At 32.0% G+C, this 27,554-nt stretch overlaps 1 long non-coding RNA gene across 4 annotated transcripts; it reads left to right on the plus strand.

Moving 5' to 3' along the window:
• Positions 1-2,143: 2,143 nt before the first annotated feature.
• Positions 2,144-23,662, plus strand: LOC139493091 (uncharacterized). 4 transcript variants are annotated; one of them, XR_011656904.1, is made up of 3 exons: positions 2,144-2,240; positions 22,627-22,685; positions 23,006-23,662. It is a non-coding gene; the product is annotated as an uncharacterized lncRNA (long non-coding RNA). The 4 variants fall into 4 exon arrangements; XR_011656906.1 differs by lacking the exon at positions 2,144-2,240 and adding an exon at positions 12,697-12,751; XR_011656905.1 differs by lacking the exon at positions 2,144-2,240 and adding an exon at positions 16,502-16,780.
• Positions 23,663-27,554: the final 3,892 nt, after the last annotated feature.

Consider the following 27,554-nt stretch of genomic DNA (forward strand, 5'->3'; position numbering starts at 1 on the left):
TTTAACAACATTATATATTTATTCATCAAATATGCTTGTTACATTGTTACACCAAGAAACCAAGCTTTTCTTGATGCATCCTATAATATTCCACCGATTGCCCAGGTTAGCAATCAGCTGCTGGTATATATGTATATATTATAATAATATGTATAAATTTCTTGAAATACAATTATACAACATTTTAATACATTATGTTTTATTCTATCAATCGTCTAAACTTCTTTTTAGTGACTTTAGTAATGGATTAAGTTTCATTGTTCTGTTTTCTTTGTATCTTTTTATGTATTCTCGAACAAAAATTTGATCAACATTTACCTTTGTCAATTTCTGATTAGATACATAATATGATTTGTATATGGAAAAACCTAAGATTGTTAGGAAATAATTCAGACCAAAATAATTTTTGTCAAAAATTTTATATCCAAAGACTAATTGCTTTGATGATACTCTAAAATTTAAATTTGATTTTATCATTAATTCATGAATACTTTTCCAAAATTTTTCTAAAAATCGACAAGAAATAAAAAAGTGGTTATAATCTTCTTCTTCGTTACAAACATTACATAGATTGTCATTCGTCTGTTTCCATTTAAACAATAATTGTTTTGTTGGTAATATGAATTGTAAAAGTTTCCATCTATATATTTTTAGCTTATTTTCTTCTAAATAATGAAACATGAAAACATATATTTGGTTAATACTAAGGTTTTCATTAATTTGTAAAATACGCATCCATTTGCTAACACCAATTGATGGTTCAGTTTTATCTTTACAAATTGACTTATATAATACATTTGTTGAAAAATTTGAAGCCTCAATGTAATTACCTTGTCAGATTAGTTTCTGTCTAGGAATATTTACAATACTTTTAATAGAACTTTCAGACTGTAACATCTGAAGCCAGTCTTTTGGAATGGCTTTTTTTTAAAATATTTATTTCTGCAATCCAATTAATCTTGCATTTTAATTTATCCAGAATAAAATGTTGAGATATATTACCAGTGTCGTCTATAATATCATTGACAAATATCAAGTTACTCTTAATCCAATTTTCAAAAATAATAGTTTTATTTTTGAAATTAATCTGTTTGTTCCCCCAAATTACATGTTTCCTTACTTCTGTGAAGTTGGTAGGTTTTTTTGTTTTCCCACCGCCTGATATCACCCAACATTTAAATACTTATCTATAAAATTCAGGGATATGTTTGATATAATCCAGAATTTTCTTCTTTTCAAAATTCATCTTAAAAATTAACCAATTAATACCAACCACGCTGAGATATTTTAATGGAATCAACTTCCATTTTGAAATATCAGTACTAATGAGTTTACTTACCCAAGATGCTTTTAGAGACATAAAATAACTTTGTATGTCGATCATTTGTAACCCCCCTTCTTCGTTTGACTTTATCATGGTATTTCTTTTAACCTTATCTGGTTGACCATCCCAGATGTATTTATAACATTTACTTTCTATTTCTTTTCTGAATTTCTCTGGAACTGTACAGGCACTTGCCAAAAATGTAAAAAGTGGTAAAACTAATGTTTTTTCCCGATTAAAGTTAAATTACGTTTCCCCCATAAATGAAATAGTTTATTCATTTTCTCAATTTTATTCTCCCAGTTTAATTTTTCACATTCTTCTCTGTTATGACCAAAATATATACCCAATGCTTTGACTGGTTTGTTTGTCCAATTAATCCCAGCTACCTTATCTTTACTATTTTTCAGTTTTCCTATCCATATACCCTCTGTTTTATTTTTATTCAAAGTTAACCCAGAAAATGATCCAAAAATTTCTATTTCATTCATAGCAGCTTTGATTTCTTTCTTATTACTGAGAAATAAAGTAGTATCATCAGCTAATTGTGAAATTTGAATTTTATGATTTTTGTTGGTACCTTTGATAACTATTTTAAATTGCAACCTAACAATTTGTTATTGACAAATGATAAATAATTGGTAAATATTTTGAATGAACAATTGAAGAATAAATAACACTCTTTTGTTTTGTAAAGTACATGTATATACGTAAATCTATATTTGTTCATCTAAATAGGTTTTTTCTAATGAACGATTTTTTTGTCTTGTAAATAGTCTATTTTTGTTCTGGTATTTTCTTGACTTTAAATAGTTGATTGCGTCACCTTACAAAATAGATTCAATTCTACCTGGTACACCTGTGAAACGTGTAGTTCTGCACAATCACTGTTTATCTTTGAGATAGAAGATTAAAGGTAAGTACATGTATCTCATAATCGTATATTTATTTATTTAAATGCTATGATAATGCCTATTGATGAGTATTTTCATTCATAAGCCATAATACTGGGGATAAATAATGCATATAAGTAGTGAGAGTCACTGTGTATATAAAGAGATAGATACTACGTAAAAGTTGTGACCTTATATACCAGGTTTAAACTTTTGTACTCCATACGTGCATTTTGTCTACGAAAGACTCTTCAGTGACGCTCGATTCTAATAAAAAAATTAAAAGTCCAAACATATAGCATGTATAGTACGAAATTGAAGAGCACTGAGGACACTAAAACAGTTTTACAGCTGATGTTACATATTCGTTAGAAAATACAATAATGAAAAACGTTTCAATAATGTTATCTTCCACCATATTGACTAATTCTTAGATTAATATACGTAGTTTGACAGAATTTCGAATTTTGATGAAAAGACTATTTCATTGAAAACTATAGTTGAATTACATTTGATAATCATAGACAATATAACTTGTTGAGGCACAATAAATTTTCAATTAGTGAGATAGACTTGTAAGATTCTATTAAAAAGATCGTAAAAGGCAGAGAAAGTACATATGTTTAGGTTTTAATTACATTCATTTTTTAAATCCGTCCACGTTATTTGTATAAAATTCAAATGCTGTTACAATTGAAATATTTCTGCTATAAATGGTATGAAAATGATAAGGTGAACATATATGTTGATATTCTAACCTCAATTTATCACCTAATATAAATTCATTCTTCAATCCCAAAGATTTACCGAATATCATCGTTTAAAATGAGTGTGATATTTCAAGATACAGAATAGAAAAGTATAGATGATTCAATCTATGATTTAATAGGATAAGTGGGTTAACGAAATATATCTCAATACAAGTATGGATTATCCCCCTTGCATTGGATAAGATAGCAATTAAATTTGGAAGATGAACCATGAGGTTTATCATTAGGACACTCGACTCCTTATTAATATACCCATAATCAAACACAAAAAATCTAACGAAGAACGTACTGCAAGACAAAAAAGAAAAATCATAAAAATACTGAACTCCGTGGAAAATTATAAACCGAAATTCCCTAATCAAATGGCAAAATTCAAAAGCTCTAACGTATCAAACGAATGGATAACAACTGCCATATTCCTGATTTGGTATAGGCTTTTTCTTATGTAGAAAATGGTGGATTAATATGGTTTCATGGCAAGCTAAACCTATGAAAATCGCATAAAATTTTATTATATACGAAATATTGTTTGAATCACTGCGGTACGTACATGCAATATGTTATACATCAATAAATATACAAAGAAATATTAGAAGTTTCACAATATATCTTTGATAGGGGAACGTGAATTTTACGATATAATTCTTAAAAGTTTAAATGATTTAACGCATAAAATTAATAACGTATTATTTTCCTGTGTCTTTGCCTATCCCCCAACAAAGATAGAAGTTGCATTATCGTTTGCAAAAGACCGGTCCACCTTTTGATTACAAGTATTTTTTGTAATTAGTAACGTGAAACAACTGACATGATGACATTTTAAAGTAAAAAGTTTATACATATACAACTTTAGGGATTTGACCCAAATTTCTCGGATCATGGAAATGTTTTAGTGTAAACGGGACATTATGTTTATAACACTGTTTAAACAATAATGTTATTTGCGAGTATGGTCTTGAGAAACGAATATAGTCCGTTGAAAGGAGATGATAAATCGCTGACACGTGTTAAGATAGAACCATAACTCTTGCACGTAAAAGACACCCTTGTAGATTTAAAACAATACAATAATGTTAAAACTATCTGTTATCAATAACAGACGAGGGATTAAAAGTCATTGCAAATCTAATCCAAAAATTACAAAATCAAGAGACAAACCGAGTCAACCTTTAGTTTTCAACAATAAAATACCTGAGTTTTTAACATATGCATAGTCATCTTATGTCATATCGCACCCATTCATTCTATAGGTTTCGATTTTCTTTTTGACACAATCTTTTCTTTCCTAAATGAACACTTAGTACATAAACGATATTATCATGGTATATGAAATAGCATGCAGTTTTAATTCGGATACCCCCTTGGTGTAAGTATCCATTTTTGCACCATGCCAATAAGTCAATTAACAGAAAGTACAAGTAACTGTACAGGAACATAAGATACTCAAGCTTAAAATAACACAATCTTTCAACTAGTACAATTGTTTTGTAAAATAGAGGACAAAAAAAACCGCGTTATAATGTCAGATTGATGAAAAATGGATATTTGAGATATCTTTTTTTGTTTAAAATTACAATTTTACCAGGACACAAGATGCAATTTTAACAAGAGATATCCTATATATGATCAGATAACATTATCTATATGCATGAAACATAAAGCTTTTGCAACATATAACAAGCAATGCAACACTTTTACAAGATACAGTATAAGATTACTAGACTGTAAACAAATGTGTTTGAATCAGTTTGTCCTAACCTTTATCTTTTTACGAAATCAAGGTTTTTAATAAAGAAAGAAATATCGATATAGTGTTTAATGGAGATAACGTTCTCGGAAGGACACAATAAGACCATTCACTTGAACATTTAGCGATTTATCAGTGGTCCCTTCAGCCTTATTTTTAAAAGAGAAATGTTAGATAAAAACAAATTATGAATTATTTGATAAAAAAAAATCTTTGATCGTAGAGCTCTTCACTTATTCATTAATCATTTGCTTGGAATGTTAAAATGCTACATTCTTGAAATTAAGAATAATAAAAAAATGTGCAAACAAAAAGTGTTGGTAATGCCTAGAAGACGAAACGTCAACACAAAGTGGCACCACTGGATCAGTGGTTGTACATCCCATTAAGAAATACCAAAGAGTTAAGTTGGTACTACTAAATATAACTTTAATAAAACATATGGTACGATAGGTACACGATAATTTCGGTTTAGATTTCATCAATTAAGACATATAAGTAACTATATCAAAACAACAGTAGTAAGAAGATGTTGAAATTTCGATTTAAAAGAGTTTACCAAGCTTATTAACAAAAAAAAAGGATTTACATGAACTCCAAAAGTAGCGTATTTGAAACGGATTGTCGACATAAGATAAGATAAGATAAGATAAGATAAGATAAGATAGATAAGATAAGATAAGATAAGATAAGATAAGATAAGATAAGAAAACTCTAAGGAGCTTTTGACCGAATATAAAAACATACAAATAACATAAAAACAGTGCATTAATTTAGACATATAAAACAACCTGTAATACAAAGTTGAAATCTCACATACATAGCATGCAATATATGGAATGAAGTAAAAACATGCTAGACCAGAGCAACCAAAAGCAGCATAAATAATAAACAGCTGAAGAATTATCTTCAAGCAGAACAGCGACATTCCAAACTTTTCCAAGACTGAACAAGACTTTTTAAAATGTGAAACACTGTTCAGTCCTGAAATGGTTTGGAAGGCTGTTCCATAAAGTAGCAGCAGCAAATTTGAACGATTTTTTTTACCGGGTTGACTTTACCTGTGGAATTTCAAGAATATTTACATACCTGAAAGAATATTTAGATTTTTTGACATTCACCAAATTTTGTAAGCACACAGTAGCTATGTTGTTAATAATTTTAAAAGTTTCTAGAGCCATTGTTCTTATCCGTCTGATCTGCAAGGAGGGCACCTTTGCTTTAAGTAAGAGGTCCTCGTAGGAGCTGGTTAAATCCTCATATACAAAACGGAGTGCTATTTCCTGCACCTTTTCTAGTTTTTTGGAATTTTTCTCAGTGCAAAAATGCCATGCCAAAGGGCAAAAATTAAGATTACTAAGAATAAAAGTATGAAATATAGTAAGTTCACTAAGTCTATCCAAAACTAAGCATAAACGTTTTAAAACATTTAATTGTTGTGATGCCTTCCTACAGTTTGAGCTGATATGAACATCAAAATTTACCTGGTAGTCTATTTCTATGCCTAATAATTTTACTGTTTTTTCACATGTAAGGTTCGAATTTTGAATATGTATAGATGGGTTCTTTTGAAAGGTCTTTTTGTCAACAGCCAAAACTTGAAATTTGTCAGGATTTGCTTGCATTGCTATGACATGCTTCATATCTCTCCGAGAGGACCCACACCCAGTCAACATGTGAGAATCGGATAAAGAACACAATCAGAAACAACAGTTAAGACTACTTATGATCTAAGACCGCTTGTGAGCTGAAACACCAACACGTCGTTTCGATCAAGCAATGCTGACCGTATAACTAATGTTTGATCAATTTGTGTTGTTGTAACAATTTCTGTAACAGTAAAATGTAAAATCACAAAAATACTGAACTCCGAGGAAAATTCAAAACGGGAAGTCCCTCACCAAATAGCAAAATCAAAAGCTCCAACTCATCAAACAAATAGATAACAATTGTCATGTTCCTGACTTGACACAATCATTTTCTGATGTAAAAATGGTGGATTAAACCTGGTTTTATAGCTAGTTAAACCTCTTAATTGTATGAAAGAGGGGCGAAAGATGACAGAGGGACAGTCAAACTCATAGATCGAAAATAAACTGACATCTTAGGACAGGGACCTCACACACCATGTACAGACCACATATCTGTTAAGGCATTTGACAAAATTAACAATATGCAGCTGTGTCGTCTTTTACCATCAATATATTAATATTATCAGTATAGTAAACTTTCGTAATTCAATATTGATATGTTATCCTTCTTTGTACCTCATAAAGAATTACCTACAAACCATGAATTCAGCATACCTCAAATGATTTAATATTACTATAGAAGGAAATGTATGTAGTGTCTGTGTAGTGTAATATGGAGTTCATACATTTCGATAAGTTTTAGTTTGGTTCCTAGATTTGTTTTTTTTACGAGAATTGAACAGGTACCTTTCATTCTTTTATCAGGTAATGGATAACCCAATAAATAATTGAAATCAAATATCATCGTCAATAATGTTTCTATGATAAATATCAAGATATAAATTGCCACTGCTGGTGGACGTTGTGTCCTCGAGGGTATCACCAGCCCAGCAGCCAGCACTACGGTGTTGACATGAATATCAATTATATGGTAATTTTTATAAATTTCCTGTTTACAAAACTTTGAATTTTTCGAAAAACTAAGGATTTTCTTATCCCGGGAGTAGATTACCTTAGCCAGCCATATTTGGCACAACTTCTTTGAATTTTGGGTCCTCAATGCTCTTCAACTTTGTACTTGTTTGGCTTTTTAACTGTTTTGATATGAACGTCATTGATGAGTCTTATGTAGATGAAACACGCGTCTGGCGTAATAAATTGTTATCATGGTACATTTGATAACCTTTTGTTCTTATAAACGACTTTTATGTTTCCTGTCAACATGACCTAAAGTAAATATTTTAAAATGGTTGGTCTTTATTTTATCTAATATTAATTGTATGACCTATTATATATAAATAAGTAATTAAATTTTGTATGCAACACTTCTTAACATTTTTTCATGATTTACTCCAGCTTACTCCAGAATTTATGATAAAATTATAAGGAATGATGGTTATTCAGTGTGCAGTGTGCACCACATTTTTGAAGTGATTTTGAATAGACAGGAAAAATATTAAAGTCATTTCTTAGTTAAAACAATGGGGGTAATTTTCTAATCTCATGTTACATTTGATCCATAAAAAAAGTTTTGTTTTGTAATGTATTAATTTTTGTACAACTGTACAGTAAAAAAGGAAGCTGTGTGCCTTATTATGATTTAAATAAGCTACAGATATTTTATATAGTTCAATTGTTGTAATGTTATTCTAATTCAATTAAATTTATTTTAGATATCAAACAAAAAATTTCAATATTCTAAAATAGGAAATAAAGCACACCTTTATGATAATATATTTTACTTTATAGAGGGGAGATAATTTGTTAATTTATAATGTTAAAATGTTGGATATACAATCAGAGAATACTAAAACCAGAGATTGGCGTCTGTCTCCAGAAATACACAGATTAAATTACAAATTAAAATCTAAATATTTTAAATATTATAAAAATGTTTTTAAGGTTTTCATCTTTTATTTATTGAAAGTATAGCAAAGAAAAAAAAAAAAGAAGTATCAACCATTCAAAAAAGCAATTTCTTTTTAGTAACTGTTTGTATTTTTCTTTATCTTAATGATGTCTTTATGTTCAAACTTTTTATAAACCTTTGAATGGGTAAATTGTATAGAAGCAATATTAAACGATACTGGCTTTGGATATATTATTGCCAATCAAACTGTGATCAAATGTACTTAAAACAAATACTTTGTGATTAATTTGTACAACAGCCAAAGACCGTCGCATCAACGACTTTTTCACGGAAGGATCGCATCATCGGAACCTGTCGGTGGTGGCTGTGAATCAGAACCTGTATTTCGGGAAGGATCCGACTCAGAGGAGAAACTGTCACTACCTGGTTCTCTTCGACAATCCAGTCGATCGCCAGCCCGTCGCCACGCTAGGTAGACAGATGTATCCGAGTCAGAGACACCTCTTGATGCAAACGTTCCGAGAGGCCACGAAGAGACCCTTCGGATACCTTCTGGTGGATCTGAAGGCCACTACACCCGAACACTTGAGATTACGTAGCGACGTCTTGGGCGGAGGCGAGGACGACGCCGAAGCCGAAGACGAAGACGTCGATTCCACCGGAAGCGAAACGACCACCATGGAACTCGGGGAAGAAGACGTCGGAAGCGAATCGGACCTGATGGCTTGCCGCGCATGCGGACTGGTATTTGCGCACGCCCGGGGACTCGAGATCCATCAAGAAAGGGACTGTGGCGACGAACCATCCGCCAAACGATGCAGAACGGAAGACGACGGCGTGGAGGGAACCTACGGATACGAACTGGAGTGTTATCTCGAAGACCTGCCGGCGACCGTGTGTTGTGCCGATGAACTGCCGGATGAAGTCTCGAACAGGCCCCGCAGTTTCGTCGTCAACACGGACGACTGCGACGGCAAGGGCATTCACAGGGTGGCGTTCCACTTCCCGCGAGAGGGACCCGTCGAATTTTTCGATTCGTTCGGACGTTCTTCGGAGTATTACCTTCGTCGCTTCAGGAACGTGCTCATCGTCAATGGACCTCAATACAGATTCAGTACGACTCAAGTGCAACCGGGATCATCCGATTCGTGCGGACTCTATTGTGTACATTTCGTGAAGATGAGATATAGAAACATTAGCATGGAAGACATTGTGAAAGATTTTTCGTCTAGAGACTTGATGAGTAACGACGACGAACTGCTTGCATTGTACGAATGAATGTAATAAATATATATGAAACTGACATCTGCGTTGGTATTTTTTCTATTTGCCCCGAACACGATACGATTAATCGGTGATTGATGTGCACATCATGAAGAGTTGCTTCCCTTTTTTGTATCAGAGTTCCTCGATACGATCACGTGACCTTGCCTCGTTGAATTGTCACTCCACGAGAGATATATATACAGAGTTGCTTCCCTTGTTTTGTACCAGAGTTAAAACTCCTCGATACGATCACGTGACCTGCTGTCCATATATGGTCATATATGTTTATTTTGATTTTTAGGTGAAAATAAAAGTTTTTTTCCAAATTTGGTCATCATTTCCATACATGATCATAGGGTATCTGGTCGGTTTTCATATATGGTCATGTTTTTTATTTTGATTTTTCAACGGAAATCAGGTTTTTACCAAATTTGGTCATGATTTCCATATATGGTCATAGGTTGTTTTGTCGATTTCCATATATGGTCATGTATATTTATTTTGAGTGAAAATAAGGTTCTTACCAAATTTGGTCATAATTTCCATATATGGTCATAGGGTATTGTGGTCGCTTTCCATATATGGAATTCATCATATGGTGGTCCAAGAGTCATAATCCGACATCTGGTGCTTCCGTTTTGATATATAGCCCTTCATACTAGAATTGGCAAAGATCTACGTGAGTCATACTGTTCATATGACGTCAGCGCCTTAGCGCCTTGCGTTTTTGTGGTTGCATAAAACATCATAACGAACAGAAAAAATACTTCTCGAATTTTCATACGTACATCATGGTATCGTCATGTAGTGAGTCATGTCCCGATCTTGCATCCTGATGATTCATGGTTGCGTCATGACCAAATATGACCGGCGTCCATCCGTCGTGATTCATCTTCCTTACTTCCGCTGACGTCATTAGGGCTAGTATATGCCCATATATCATATTGGGGCGGGGCATGCGCATATGACGTCAGCGCCCTAGCGCCCTGTGTTTTGGTGGTGCATCAAACTCCTCACTCCCTACTACTCTCAATTATACAATTTTATTCTCAAATATTTGAAACAAAAATTAAAAATAAATATGGTGGAAAAAAAGTATTCAAAATTACCTTTTACAGTAATATATATGTAAAACATGCGTAAAATATCTATTTTACATGTGTATGAAAAAACACATGTTTTACACATATGATATTTTACATGTGTTTTGTAACACATGTTAAACATATGTTATTCAACACCTGTTATACGCATGCTGAAAAAAAACATGCGTTAAAAACACAAAAAACGTATGTTTCACGCATGTTTTTTTTCACATGCGTAGAACATGCGTGTCACTTTTTGCTGTGTACTCTGCGATTTCTTTTATTTCGATTCAACCTAACATGAATCACATAAAATTGACAACAAAAGCATTTTTAAACGTTGCAAAATATTCAGAAAAGATACATTAATCTACATACATTAGTCATGTATCCTATAACACTTTATTGTAGTTGTTAAATTAATGTTAATGATTGATACTATTTCATCAACCATAAAGATCTAAGCCACCTTGTATCAAAGAGATGACACATCGTTAATGTATGGTGTTATATCGTAAAGACATATTACAGAAGAAACCGATTTTCTATACAATAAGTACGATATCATCCTGCGTTACAATTTTCAACCTATATTCACCTTTAAAGTTTCATCACAATTCAAGTTTAAAAGCAACTAAGAATAGAATACATTTTTGTACACTTAATGACTTGAAAGTCATGCATAGTATGCAAAAGTAAGATTATAATTTTAAAAAAAGCTACACACATCTGAATTCAAATCTTACGTGATAGCAAAGTGTTAGCCTTTCTAATAATTTTATTTTCTTTCTTAGATTAAAGATAATTGTAATACAAAGCTTTAGTTTGACGTAATCATATTTGTTGACAATGATAACGAACGTGTGGAACTAAAGGTGACAAGGTGTGCATGTTACTTATCGGACTTTTAAATAATTATAATTGGACCAATTGAAGCCAGTTCTTAGGTATTGATATAATTAAATTAATTCCTTTGAATCTAAAATCTGCATGATTTGAAGCTATCAACTAAAATTGAACGAGTTAATCTGTTAAAATAATTCATTTTCATAATTACATTATCATTAAATAGACTATATTTCACTTTTTATCATGGCATTGTTGGATAGTTTATAACGTATAATTGGAATATCTCTTTGATATATTTCGCCTCTTTTTGACATAATCATTATTTGGGTATTTAGTCTAAAAAAAGGTGCCCCAAACCATCGCCTGCCGGCTATCAGGCCGTAATAGCAAAAAATAAATAAACATAGAGTAAATCTGACATGATGTTAAACATGTGTACAATTACCCCACCTGCCAACCAACATGGCCGACATGGCTAATAACATTAACGGTACCAATTTTTCTGCACCAGATGCGCATTTCGACATATAATGTCTCTTCAGTGATGCTCGTGGCCAAAATATGTAAAATCCAAAGCTTATATAAAAGATGTAGAGCTATAATCCAAAAGTTCCAAAAAAGTATAGCCAAATCCATGAGGCTAAAAGGAGCACATTGGGGGTAAATGCTGTTTTTGCATATATCTCTGAAGCTTAAGCAAAATCCTAATGGTTGATTATTTAATGCTTCAATGTTAAACAAACATATTAGGTGAGCGACACAGGCGCCTTGGAGCCTCTAGTATATAGCTAAACTTAATACTAATTAGATTTATCTGTGACAGAATGTTATTAAGGTTTGAAGTAATTCTTGATAGCGATGTACCTTACTTTATACGATGAGTGCAACATGTGGAGTAGGATCAGCTGAAACTACCAGAGCATATGAGATTAACCATAGTGTTTGGTTGGGTTCGTGTTGCTTAGTCTTTATTTTTTATGTTGTGACTGTGTACTATTGTTTGTCCGTTTGTCTTTTTCATTTTTAGCCATGGCGTTGTCAGTTTATTTTGTGTTTTGATTTGTCCCTCTGGTATCTTTCGCTGCTCTTTTTATTAATTCATACTTTATTTAAAGATTTTAAAAATGCAATAAACAAAATTCAAATTTTTATTTTTGTCTTTACAAAAATAACTTTAAAATGATTGTATTCTAAAAATAGTTTACCTGTTAAATCACAGTTTGTATTTCGCTGACTCGTTTCTGGTAGAGAGCATGGTAAGTGTGATATTTACTTGTTAACTTTGAAATTTTATATTGCATTCGGCAACATTAAATTGAAGATCGAGTGACATTATTGTTAAAATTAATTTTTCAAGAAAAAAACCCTACCATAATGCTATGTAAATATACATAGCTTTATGGTCTCAATCCAGCCTTCAGACAATGTTATAATTGTCCGATAAAAATACTTTCATTTCATTTATTTAAATTTAAAAAAAGTGAAAAATTATGGTTAAGATTTATTTGACAAACGAGAATGAATGTAGAGTATTAGTTGAACAAGCTGATTATAAAGAGGCGGCAGGTCCACGTCAGATGACTTTAAAAACCCCTTTAACCAAATAGCAACACAACCCGAAATGGAAAACTTGGGTGATTTCATGTGATCATAATGAGTAAGTAAACGCTGATCAACTTATAATAGCCGACATGTTGTTCATGACAACATTCTAGTTTTGACCATACTTAACTTGTTTTTATCATAAATCTCCTTTAATCTCGCATAACTTAGTACATGTAGTACGTAATGATTGTTTAAGATTAGAGTGAGGAAGGCATGCTTTCAAATTAGCAAAATTTTGAGAGCCCTTATCTTACACCATAAGTGTAAACTTGCTACATTTTAGTTGTGTACATTTTGATGTCAAGGTCTTAAAATACATGTTCAAATCAATTTCGGTGAACAAACAATACATGAGATATAACTATAAATTATCAAACATGTACTGTATCTTTATTTTAATTAATTAATTTCCCTTTTCCAATGAATTATAAAAGAGATATTCGGATGCATATGATAGTTGTTATCCATTCGTTTGATGTGCATGAGCTTTTGCCATTTACATAGAGCCTTTCGTTTAGAATTCTCGAAGTGTGATGTTTTTGTTAATTTACTTTTATTTTTAAATTATCGTTAAACACACTTTTTTCATTCAATAAGTGAATTTTGTCTGGTTTTACTGATTTGTGTGAAAAAGATTCCAACATCTTACAAGTTCTTTGATATTAACATCAGACATATCAATAATGACCTGTCATTCAATGACCAACGTGACAGTGAGTGATTGCATCTCACATACCCGGATAACATGAATCAAGGATAATTGTTAAACTATAAGGTCTTTCCCTCAGTATTGCAATACATGGGCGACTACGAATTAAAATACATTACAAAATGACATAAACTCCGATAGTCGACTCTTCTTTTCTTCCATTGTTAGGCGTTTGAACTCATTCATGTTTAGTCTAGATGAACTCCAGTTTACATGAATTTTGCTCCTTTCACAAAGACTGCTTCAAAGAAATAATTAGAAAGAACAATTGAAATGAACTGTCGATCGATACGATTTATCTGTGTTTTAATTCATAAGAAATAAGTTTTCGTTGTTTTGGATCTTTAGAATAGTTGTCAGCTGGTCTGCAAATTTATTACAGATGGTGAGTTATTTTCGATACAGATATGTTTTATTGAGCTTTGATTCGAATGACGGATAATGCATGTAAAGGAGAGGACGCCAATATGGACGTGGATTGTCTCACTACTTTTTGATGCGATTTCCTTAGTTAAACTTTGATACAATTATATATATGTTCGTAATGGATTAATGAATTTTGAACGTCAGTAATCTACTGTCAACTTAAATTTGTATTGAATGTCCCCATGTAAAAAAATCTTTGTATATTGATATTACAAGCAAATATATAACAATGTTTGATATAAAATAATGGAAAAACAGTTAAGAAATAAAATACTAGTAACTGGCATAAATACATACGAATAGGTTACACTTCTGGTATCAAGACTTATCGACAACTACCCGTGACGATCAACACAAAACATATCATTATCAATAACCTGAACGTAAAGGTTGCAGTTTCGTAATTGACTGCTCCTTAGGCTTACATGTAAAACAGCTGATCTTTGAAATTAAAAAAATAAAAAAGCTACATAGAACAAAAAATCATGTTCATATCATGTATGTATAAAGGTGAAATTGTGATTTGATCGAAAAAAAGTGGGTCTCGCCACGAAGAATAAAAATTTACGTAACCCTGAACCCAAAACATTTGTTTTCTTCTTTCTGTTTGCTTTTTTTACTAGGCCGCACCACTTCCAGTAAACATGATATCCTTCCACTGTCCTGGATTGATATCCCCCAAAAGATGCAAGATTTTTTTAAAGTCTATATATATGTTTCAATCCAGCACAAACCTATAATCAAACAGAAAAAACGAATTCAGAAAAATTCAGAAAATATGCACTATTTTGTTTCATCCATGTTTAATGACGACTTCAGTATGTATATCAAAGAAATTTATCCTGTTGAACTTTTTTTTGTAATTTATTTTTATTTCATCTGAAAATACACCAAGCATATATTGTGATACATAATTATATAATTAATTCATAATACATATAATGATATTAAATTTTTCAATAACAGTCTAAAATTAAAAAGTTAGTTATCCTGTTGAACTTACTTTAAATAAAGCTAAAACTAACAACGATCACTGCCCTTTCCTCGATCTTGTTATCTATATCACTAACGGAAAGCTGAATACTAAAATTTATGATAAAAGAGATGATTTTTCATTTCCTATCGTTAATTATCCATTTTTAGATGGTGACGTTCCCTTGTCACCATATTACGGTGTTTATATATCTCAACTTGTACGATTCGCTCGTGTATGTAACAATGTTTTAGATTTTAACGAGAGAAATTTATGTATTACTGAAAAATTAGTACACCAGGGTTTTCGATATCACAAACTAGTCAAAACATTTACTAATTTTTATCATCGGTATAAGGACATCATTCGTAAATATAGCTCAACATGCAAACTTCTTATACGTTCAGGTATTTCACATCCAATTTTTTATGGAAATATTCTTTATAAAGCACAAAGGTGTCAGTATTCACCTCAAAAACTAACAAAACCTTTGAATAGACTTATTAAGAAGGGATATAGTTACGATACTGTTGTCAGGTCATTAAAGATTGCATATTTTGGCGTTAATATTGATTCACTTATAGGGTCTTTGCATCGGAACTAAACACATTTATTCAAAAACCAGTTGTTGGAATGACACGGGTTATGTTCTTCTCATATATGTTATGATGGTATGATACTAAACCCTTAACGGGACGGATTGTGCCTGATGTTCATATGATGAAATCATAATCTTTCAGTCAGTTTAATTGAAGTCTGGAGCTGGCATGTCAGTTAACTGCTAGTAGTCTGTTGTTATTTATGTATTATTGTCATTTTGTTTATTTTCTTTGGTTACATCTTCTGACATCAGACTCGGACTTCTCTTGAACTGAATTTTAATGTGCGTATTGTTATGCGTTTAATTTTCTACATTGGCTAGAGGTATAGGGGGAGGGTTGAGATCTCACAAACATGTTTAGCCCCGCCGCATTTTTGCGTCTGTTCCAAGTCAGGAGCCTCTGGTCTTTGTTAGTCTTGTATTATTTTAATTTTAGTTTCTTGTGTACAATTTGGAAATTAGTATGGCGTTCATTATCACTGAACTAGTATATATTTGTTTAGGGGCCAGTTGAAGGACGCCTCCGGGTGCGGGAATTTCTCGCTACATTGAAGACCTGTTGGTGACCTTCTGCTGTTGTTTTTTTCTATGGTCGGGTTGTTGTCTCTTTGGCACATTCCCCATTTCCATTCTCAATTTTATTTGACATGCACCGGAAACTGGAGTTTAATACAAGACTGGTACCTAAAGTGGTGGTATGAGACAATCACAGGTTTATCTAAAGACCACGTGTGTTAAAACATCTGTTCATAAAGTTTTTACTATATCCTTTGGTCGGTAAACCATTATCTTCTGCGATAAATTTTCATTGATTGAATTAGGATAGAATATATGCATACCTTATGTGACTTAATATTAGGAGCTGATAATACATACTTGACCAAGATTTATAGACGGAAGTTTAAATTTCCAAGAAGGGATATTTTTTGTGACTTTCAAAGCTATTGTATCTACCTACGTCGGTAAGAATGGTAAATATAATCATTTATAATTTTAGATTAAGATCACATTGTTACTAGCAGGGAGTCAATATTACATAATAAAGAAATCAAGGCCGACAGTTATCTCAGTGTCATATAACTAGATTAACAAAAACATGTTTTAAAGATTTGAATATGTAAAATGGCAAGGAGTTTAATTAACGATAGATCATTATTAATAAAACTAATTGGTACAAAAATGTCCGGAAACTTGCATATGAGTTAGTCTGAAATACTGACACAAAACGTAATATTAAAGCAATATGTTTTGGAGGCATATTTTTACTGTACGGATGCCAAGGTTACAAAGGTGTCATTCAATCGTCTGCTGCCGACTGCCTCGTGTCTGCTCAACTCAAAAGTCCGCCAGATGATTTTACTAATTTATAAAAACTGAACTGTAGAACTTTATACTTTACTAGAACACACTCGTGATATCGCGGGTCGGTGACTGAATAAAAGTATATAACTATGCGTAAGCCTTATTTTAGTATTAGTATTGTCATCTGATTAATTCATTACGATGCACTGGAACCTATCAATTATTGGTAATATTAATTATTTGGAAAACAAAAGGGCCTGGAATGAAGTATTTTTTAATCAACAGCATTGTCCTATATTAGTTATAAATACAGTTGAATTCTTTGATTCGCTGTTTTACGTCATGCCGGATATCAAATTGAAAACTGTACCTATACGCCTTATTTTAAGTCCAATATTTTTAGTATTCGTACTGTCATCTTAGAAATCATACTGATTAAAATACTACAATAGGGAACAATGTGACAATGATTGAATTTAGTAGGGTCAACCCCGTGATTATGACCCATGAATATACCAAAATCCTACATACACCGTTAAGTGGTGCCCCTGTCAGATGCAGAACGTACAGATAAGGTAATAGGTAACAGGTGAATAAACTATTAATCGGTATCGGATTCGACCCGGAACTTATTAATTATTGACTATATTAATTATACGAAAAACAAAAGGGTCTGGAGTGGTGTCATTTTTAATCAACACCATTGTCCTATATTAGCATTATATAAAGTTGAATTCTTTGATATGTCGTTTTTACCCAATGGCGGCTGATAAATTGGACCTCGTTATTTTAGTATTATAGAAATGTAATTTAAATGAGATGGATATACTGAACTCCAAAACTATATTTGACTAACTACACCTAGGCCCATCTCCTCGATAAGTTGTATATAATGTTTGCCTTCATTCCCTATTATCACTACCTTTCTGACCTTTTGATCGTCATTCAAAATTCAAAATTACTTTCGATATTAAGGAATGTTTTCCCAATATTACAAAGTTCTGAATCCCCTGTCTGGTTATCTGTATAAATGATATTTACTGTTAAAACTGGGATCTGTTGAAACTGGTATCTGTTTACATTTTTTATAGATGATATTTTCTGTAGAAACTGGTATCTGTTTACATTTTTTATAGATGATATTTTCTGTAGAAACTGGTATCTGTTTACATTTCTCTATGAATGATATTTCTGTTAAAACTGGTATCTGTTTACATTGGTTTGTTACCCTAATTTGTCATGTCCTAATCAATATACGAGATAAGAACAACAGGAAAGTACTATTGCCTTTTCAACGTTTAATCAAATAGAAATAAGAAGATGTGGTATGAGTGCAAGTGAGACAACTCTCCATCCAATTAACAATTTATAACAGTAAACCATCATAGGTCAAGGTACGGCCTTCAACATGGAGCCTTGGCTAACACCGAACAGCAAGCTATATAGGGCCCCAACATATTACTATGTAAAAGTGTTGGTTATTGGAGTTATAAGAGTATCTATCAAATATAGATTTATAGTGAGCAAGCATACTGAGTATGATTATGTGCAAATGTTACTTAGTATTACCGTTAATTTTATTACTATCACTGGGTCGATGCCTCTGCTATACTTTTTGGACCTTTTGGATTATAGCTCTTCATCTTTTATATAAGCTTTGGATTTCAAATATTTTGGCCACGAGCATCACTGAAGAGACATGTATTGTCGAAATGCGCATCTGGTGCAAGACAATTGATACCATTAATTTTATTAGTAGCCTTCTTATTTTCTATCCGAATGTCAATGATGTGTCTTGGAAGACGAAACGTCAGACTTGGATATACAATTAAAAGCCTGGTACCTTTGAAGTGTTACATCCAAATGCATAGTATAATGTATGAATATTAAAAATTTACACTGCTTTGGAAAAACCTAGCCATATCTGGAATATATAGTTTTTTTTGGTGATTTACTTTATATTATGCCTCGTATTTTCTATCTAATTGGACATTTATACTTTTTTCATTAATCAAGCTATGACAGTAAAGTAAATTGAATTGGGTGGTATGTGTATATGATATTAAATAAGATATCATTTAATAAAATCATTAAGTATAACGTTTGCGTCAATAAGGCTACTTGACAATACAAATGTTCTAAATTCTTTATTATTTGAACCTACATATTCAGAGTACGACGAGGGGTAGGAATTTATTATGTGGGGATTTTCAGCTAAATATAAATCAGACACATCGTCTAACATGCTTAATCCAGTCAACAGTTAACGAAATGTGGTCTAGTTCATTCTAGTTTATTCATATAAAACAGTCTAAATAACTGAATGGAAACAAATACTATTTAAAGCATTGTTTCGTAATGAATGGAATAAGCAGGATTACTATATACGTAGGTATGAAAATTTAATATAATAAATAAACTTTTACATTTAATAGTCTGTCAAAGTTAACAATCTATAATTTGAGTTTAAGACATTAGCTGTGAATAGATATTTTGTAAATGTAAACATTAATTTATGAATGCATTATTTAATTTTGTATTAACATTGATAAATAATGCATGACCTCCAGTTGTTTATTTAGTAACGGAAGAAGATCTTATACTTACTTTATACATCAATAGGTGTAATTGTTTTTTGTAAAGAAACCCCATAAACTTCCTCGGACGGACGTTTATTTCTGTTTAAGGATGTCTGCTTGTCATGTTTTGGACTTTTGTCAGATTTTCGGAATCCTCTGGCTTTATCCATTTGAATGCCTTAAAAGAAATCCCCATGAACCCCCATTTTTCTTTTTATAAATCTTTTATATGTACAATTAAAGTCATTTGTAAAAGTCTTATAAAATTTTATTTATTTTTTAATAGTATTTGAGATCTTTAACTGGTAAATGATAAAGCTATGAAAAATCAAGAGAGAACATTTTCCCGCCAAAATTTCAATGGCTAATATCTCGAAAACAAGCACATTGACCCCTATATTTTTTTTTATTTTTTGATTCCTCAATTTATTCCCTATCAATACATACTTGTTTTATGAAAAGTTATTTATTTTGAAACTGAGCAGCGAACATCCTTAATTGATTCATTACTATGAAGCAACATTCAAACTGTGCCTATATACGGAGTATACATCTCCTAATACGATATTCCCTGCTTGTATTTCCTATCAGATTTCTTTGATAGAGGGTTGCTATTAAACCAAGAGTTCTAAATGGTGAAGTTAAAATCAACTCTTCGTAAATTTTACGGACCCTATATATATAGCTATCAGTTGGTTGACCGTAATGGCCTATCCGTTTCACTGATGATATCGGATATGTTCCTTATATCATAACTACAATCTTCTTCCCTTTTCACGAATGTGACTTACAGAATTAGCCTTGACCGGGTTTGTAATATCATGAACAACATGACAGGTGCAACATGTAGAGCAGGATCTGTTTACCCTTCCAGAGAACCTGATATTACCCCCAGTTTTTGTTGGGGTTCGTGTTGCTTAGTCTTTAGGTCTTTTATTGTGTATTGTGTGATACCGTATAGCGGTTTATTTTCGCGGGTGTAAAATTTCGCGATTTTTATTGCACAAGGTATACGAAATATTGTGCCGGTTTTTATTTTGGCGGTTTCAAAACCTTATGAATGCCTTTGAATGTGCCGTTTTAAATTGGCGGAATTTATTTTGGCGATTTCGTTCTATCCGCGAAAATAAGCGAAACTTTACACACCGCGAAAATAACCCACTATACGGTATTATTGGTCTGTTTGTCTTTTTAAGCCACGTTGTTGCCAGTTTATTTTAGATCTATGAGTTTGACTGCTTCTTTAGTATCTTTTGCCTCTCCTACAATGTATATGTTTTTTTCTTTATTTTGTTTTATCTTATTTCATTAAGGTTTTGAAAAATAAGTGCATACGATTTCCCTAAAGTTTTGTTGTTTTCTTTCATTTTGATGTATTTAAAAATGAATAAGTTAGATTTTGATATTCTTCGGTAAACCTCTTCATCCACTGTATTTGATTTAAAAGTTTCAACTTATGGAATCTAAGGAGACTATTATAGATTAAAATGATTAAATGGTAAATATTGTCGTACAAAGTCAATATGTCAACAACATTGGAAAGAACAAAGAATTCATTAAAGTAAAATAAGTAATTTTATAAAACAAATATTAGTCTCTACTAGCTCTCAGCTATTTAGTATTTACTTGAAATATCAATGATAAAGTAAATGATTGTAAATGATCTGTTTACAACATTTTTAGTTATTTCAAAACCCTACTGTTTTTCTAAGCTTTCCATTAAGAATAGATGGCTTTATCGTATTTCTTGAGTAATTATCCTTCGAATAAGTTTTTCTAGCACCAATGATTAGTCTTTTGTAAAAGAAACGCTGGTCTGGCGTAAAAATATCAGTCTAGTATTTATGCCCAGTTTCGTCGCTTAATGCATGGAATATGAAGTCCTTATTGCAATATAAGCCGGAGGTTCGACTAGCCAGAAAATCAGATCTCATGAGGACAAAACATGTGTCAGGCGAAATAAATTATAGGCCTTTCATGTTTGATACGGTTCATCACAAAGAGTATCACAATCCTAGTACTCAGCTATATTTGATTCAGTAAATAACTGTAAATCACCTGTTTATGTAACATAATTTGTGTTCCAATCTACTAGTTACATAATTAATACAATTCCAAGTACTTGTATTTGACCTTTGCAGACATTTATCGTTCATGTATTTTGCTGACGTTATATAATTACATTGTGCAGATGTTAATAACATTGTCAACTGACCAACCTAGTACATGTATTACTTAATAGCTAGACTACTCTTTACAACTGTTGACATTTATGGCCATTTTTGAAAGCCGATGGATAGCCCCTCTGAACTATATAAAATCCATCTTTGGACTCGAACAGGAGGACAGATTGGTACCGGAGATTCTACCAAGGTCTCCCCCCTCGTGGATAGGCTGGAACTCATGCGCTAAATATCCAAAGTACTCCAACAGGAACGAACAGTTATACCACTATACGATCACGTGTCCGTGTGAGATATTGAACATTCGAACAATTAAACTTGAAAGACAGTCCGTGAACATTCGAACTTTAGAATCTTTCTTGACTTTGTAGTTACATAATAAAAATTATTTAAATAACCACTGACTATATTACATTTACACCATTTTGAATTATTTCAAAGCACAACGGGTTTTCTCATCATAATTGGCTAAATCGTATTTGGCACGTATTTCTCCATTAAAAAAGATTTGCGAACACCAATGACTAGTCTGTTGTGGTCAGTTTTACTCAACCTTGCCCAAACTTTAAACTGAGGTATAACAGTATAAAAAAAGGATGATCTCATCATATAGATACAAATCACAAAAAGAATTTAACAAAAACACTTAAGACACAGATCTGAGAGTACTTCTAGTTCATTTAAGGTAGTTACAATCAAATATCAACTAATAAAAAATCGTGTAAACGTTTTATACACATCTTTTCGTTGTAGAATTGACAATGCCTAGCCTATTTTCGATTGGAAAGCTGAGACCAGTTTGACCCCTTTTCGTAAGTCATATCCTTTTTTATATTAACGTCATTTGATATCTGATGAACAGTGATATCATTGGATATCATACCGTATCACCGTAATTATGTATTTCCTAAAACTAAACTTATCCTATGTTAGTCATATTTTGCTTCGAACTAGTAATGACAATAAACATCTTTTGAAAAATAACAAAATGATATGGGAGTTTTTAATTTTAGAATAAAGGCCTACAAGTTAACCCTACACATACTTTCATTTATCCTAACTGAAATCTGCACAATCATGGAAAGTCTTACAATGACTGTATTGAGTACCTATAAATTGTACTTTATTGCAGGTATAAAACAGAAGTGAAATGGGATAACATATAACAAAGTGTTTACTTCAGCATTCCGAGAAGATTGTAAATGTGTAAACTGTGTTAATGATATATACACTTCCAAGATATTTCAAATTTGATGAGGATCATAAAACCGTTTTTGTTATTTATTATGGTAACATGGGTTACGTTTTGTGAAAGTAAAAAACATAATAAAGGATCGTTTCATCTAGACGTGAAGGATAGTCTTGAAAACGTCGATCCGAAAAAGCAAAATGCCATGATTTGGGAGAAAGAGAATATAACCGAAAGTTTATTTACTCTAGAAAAAGAAAGATCTCAAATTGAATGTACAGAGAATGGTACAATCAAAGTAGAATTGACTATGACCGTCCTAGTGAAAGACAATCCCAGTAATGTGCTACTGTGTGTTAATCATCTTAATCAGGAAAAACAAAGAACAGAACAGGAATGTCAACAATTTAAATACCTGAAATCTCAAGCCGGTTATGTGACTAGTATTCAATTGAATTGTATTTATAATGTCATAGAAGGTGACAAGATCCACGTAACGGTTGTAGGAACAGACATGATCAATAGATACAGGGTTTTCAACAGACTTCTTATGTATTATATATAATGTCACATAAAACCATTGACAATTCAAAACATAAAGTGATATCGTCTTATATATACACGGATCAGGTAATTCCTTATCTCGTTTAATCTCGTGTCAAATGTTGAGCTGTCGGAACTCATTTTAGCTTTCTATATGGTATTGCTGTTGGTCATTGTAAAGTGTCGAATATTGCCCTTTTCAATCCAGCATGGCGATTTGAATAGAGATACAAAAACTATAAGAGTTACACGAACATCAAAGGAAGCGGAACTGGCTTTGTCTCTTGGAACCTTAAAACTTGTACTATGCACTCCCTATCCCCCTATCCTCCATGTTATATTGGTACTTGAAATAAAGAAACGCGACAATATTCGAGTCCTAACTTAAGAAATTATTAAGAGTTTTAGGATCCAAAATGTCTCACCTAAAGTTTACCTTCGATGAATTCGGCTATGGTTTCGATTAATCACTGTTTAACAGCGATACATCGGTGTTGTACTTGTTTCTGTCTCTTAGGTCATAAAGCTCTTTTGGTTTAGTTGTTTTATGCATCCATACCGTTAACATTTACGGTTTGACCTGATGCAGATACATTCATAAACATTAACACTTAAATTAAACTGCACGTAACAATCCGCCATATGAAGTCTCCACAACTAGTAATTATACCAATGAATGTTTGTATAAAGTTATACATAGTTGTTTTGAATAGCAACACAAACCATCGGGAGTTCAGAAAAATAATTTTCCCTTGCTTGATGACGATAATTTGCTTCGGTAAAACAGTTTCATCTTTTCACATAAGACATTTCTTTAAGGACGCTTTCCTTTTCTTGATGAGAAGTGAAAGAAAAGGAGTACTACTAAGTCTCCGAGGTAACTTCAAAGCGGGTTATCCATAAAGTCTGACAAAACAAAATCACCACGCTAGTCATTACTGTAGATGTACTAATTAGACCACCGAGGTCCCTAGAATAAAAGTAATATTCAGAAAGAATACACCTTAATAAAAAAGCAGACAAATAAGATACAATTAGCTAATCATTCTAAAACATACGAGAATACCCCCTCTGATGTAGTTTGCGTTGCCCAGTCTTTAGTTTTTCATGTTGTGTTTTGTGGGAGAATACCCCCTCTGATGTAGTTTGGTTATGCCCAGTCTTTAGTTTTCCATGTTGTTTTTTGTGGGAGAATACCCCCTCTGATGTAGTTTGCGTTGCCCAGTCTTTAGTTTTCCATGTTGTTTTTTGAGGGAGAAAACCCACTCTGATGTAGTTTGCTTTGCCCAGTCTTTAGTTTTCCATGTTGTTTTTTGTGGGAAGTTGTTTGTCTTTTCGTTATTAATGGTTTTATTTTTTAGATATTTAATGGTCAGTGGCAAGTATTCGATGCACATCACGATGCGTTTCGATTTTGTCATGCACAGAGTTAGTAAGAAAGGTCTTATATAAAAACTAGTTAAATTTACAAATTTTATCAATTGACTGATTCAGGTTAATGCATGTATAAGTGTTTAGCATCTTTGATAAACAAATTATATGAATTAAACAGGTGACGAGACAAGATGCCGTTAACGACATTTCAATGTATTCATTCATACCCACATTGATCCGATAGTATTCAATATTCAATTTTAGGAACCACTCCTAACAGTCAGGTGGTAACAGAAAACTGTAACATGATTGATAAAGGGTACATTTGATTAAAGTAATATCACTACAAACCATTAAAGTCTGAAATGACCTATATCTGTACTCGACTGTACTGATTTTTACTCGACTAGTCTGAATTGGTCTGACTTTTACTTGACATTACCCGACCCCAGTCTGAGCCATACTCGACTGTACTGAATCGTACTTGACCCTTATCTTGCCGTTGAAAATAGTCTGAACTATTACTCGACCAGTCTGAAACAGTCTTAACCCATTCTAGACATGTACTTGACCTATTTTTCCAGTCTAAACCATACTTAACCAAAGGTCTGAACAATACTCGACCAGTCTGAACCATACTAGACCAAAACACCTCTACTTTTATAACTGTTAAACTAAATTTCTTTTTAACTGACAAATATAACAACAGCCAACAAAATTTATAAAAGATTTTAACCTTATAAAAGAAATATATTATATATAACTTATATAAAAAAGGGATAAAATTAAATAAATGAATAAATAAAATTGTTTTTATGATTAGTGTTGAAATATAAAGTATAACCTCTGCTTGGGGGCAAACTCATAAATAAGATCACACCTGGTCAGAGGTATTAAATTCTAAATAACATCGATTCAAAATTGCAACATCCTGTAATTAAATAACAAGGCCTTTCGAATATACATGTATGTACTAGATAAGTAATACACGAATTTAAGAGAATATGGCTTTCTTTTTACCTGTAAAACACACATGTACTGAGGTAATTAGAACATATTAAAGTGTTGTATTGTGCCATTGTTAATTTGACAAAAAATACATAAATTAAAAATTTACTGTTACTTTGGAATACATTCCCTTCTTAATAGGGTTATCAAGGATTGCAATGGAAATTCTATTATAATGATTATATTTAATTTTTGGTTTAATAAAACAAAACAATTAAGCTCTCATTTTTTTTTAAATTTATTAAGTTGTTTTATATACTATTTTATATATATCTTAATAAAAAAACATTCACTGCATTATTACCTGAACTCAACTGACACCATAAATCTATACTAGGCTTAAGTTAATGGTGAAAAAAGTCCAGTTACCATCAAATACTTCCGAAATATTCATAAAATTTTGAATAATATTGAAAATATTAGTCACAATTCATTATTTTAGATTATTTGATCAGCTTGTTTTATTTATATTTTAAAAGTTGATATAGATTATTATGTAAGTGTTGATTAATATTGAGTTGAAGTTATATTATGATTGATTATTGTGGAATTTTAATTTCAATACTGTATTGAATACATTTTTAATTTCAAGTTGTTGTTCAAATTTCATTTTTATTAAAACAATTCCTAAATTGATAAAATTCAGTTGATAGATACAAAGAATAGGTCTAGTTTGGCTAAGACTTGTTCGAGTATGGTTCAGACTAGGTCAAGTATGGTTCAGACTAGGTCGAGTACGGTTCAGACTAGGTGGAGTACGGTTCAGACTCGTATAAAACGGTTAAGTACTGGTCAAGTACACATTCAGACTGTTAAGTATGGTTCAGACTACAGTCGAGTATTATCAAGTAAATCTCAGACGAATTCAGACTGGTCGAGTAAAAATCAGTACAGTCGAGTACAGATATAGGCCATTTCAGACTTTTAATGGTTTGTAGTGTATGCCACAAATAAGAAGAAACAAATAGAAAAAACAAAAACAAAAGAAAAATTTAAACAACACGCCGTTAAGGCTCATTGAAATCAATAATCAAGAAAACAAAACAAATGTATTTATACTAATATTGATCTAAGCATAGAAGAGTTTTCATAATAGCCTCTCCTATCCAAAAGTTCTACATTTACCATTTATCACATGTTTGTACTAAAACAGGGGTGAAGATACAAGAGGGACATTAAAACTTATATATAAAAAAATAAACTAACAACGTCATAGATAAAAAAGAAAAAGACAAACAGAAAAACAGGAGTTCACAAGACACAACATAGAAAACTCAAGACAAAGCAACACGAACCCCACCAAAAACTGGTGGTGATCTTAGGTGCTCTGGAGGGGTAAGCAGATAAATGATTTGATATGATGTTATCATGTTTATCAAAATGTCTTCAACGATTTTTACCCTAAATATTTCATATTCTTCGCCAAAATGTATTCTAAGGGAAGTATAGTACTATTAAAAAAAAGAATGATCCCTTTTTTTCTCTTTATGGCAAGTTACGCCAAGTTATATCAATTTTCGGTCGTTGATAAGATGTGGACAAACCTGTATTTGCACTTACGTTTCAT

This window comes from Mytilus edulis, chromosome 10 (genome assembly GCF_963676685.1).
Source record: "Mytilus edulis chromosome 10, xbMytEdul2.2, whole genome shotgun sequence".
Taxonomy (NCBI): Eukaryota; Metazoa; Mollusca; class Bivalvia; order Mytilida; family Mytilidae; genus Mytilus; species Mytilus edulis.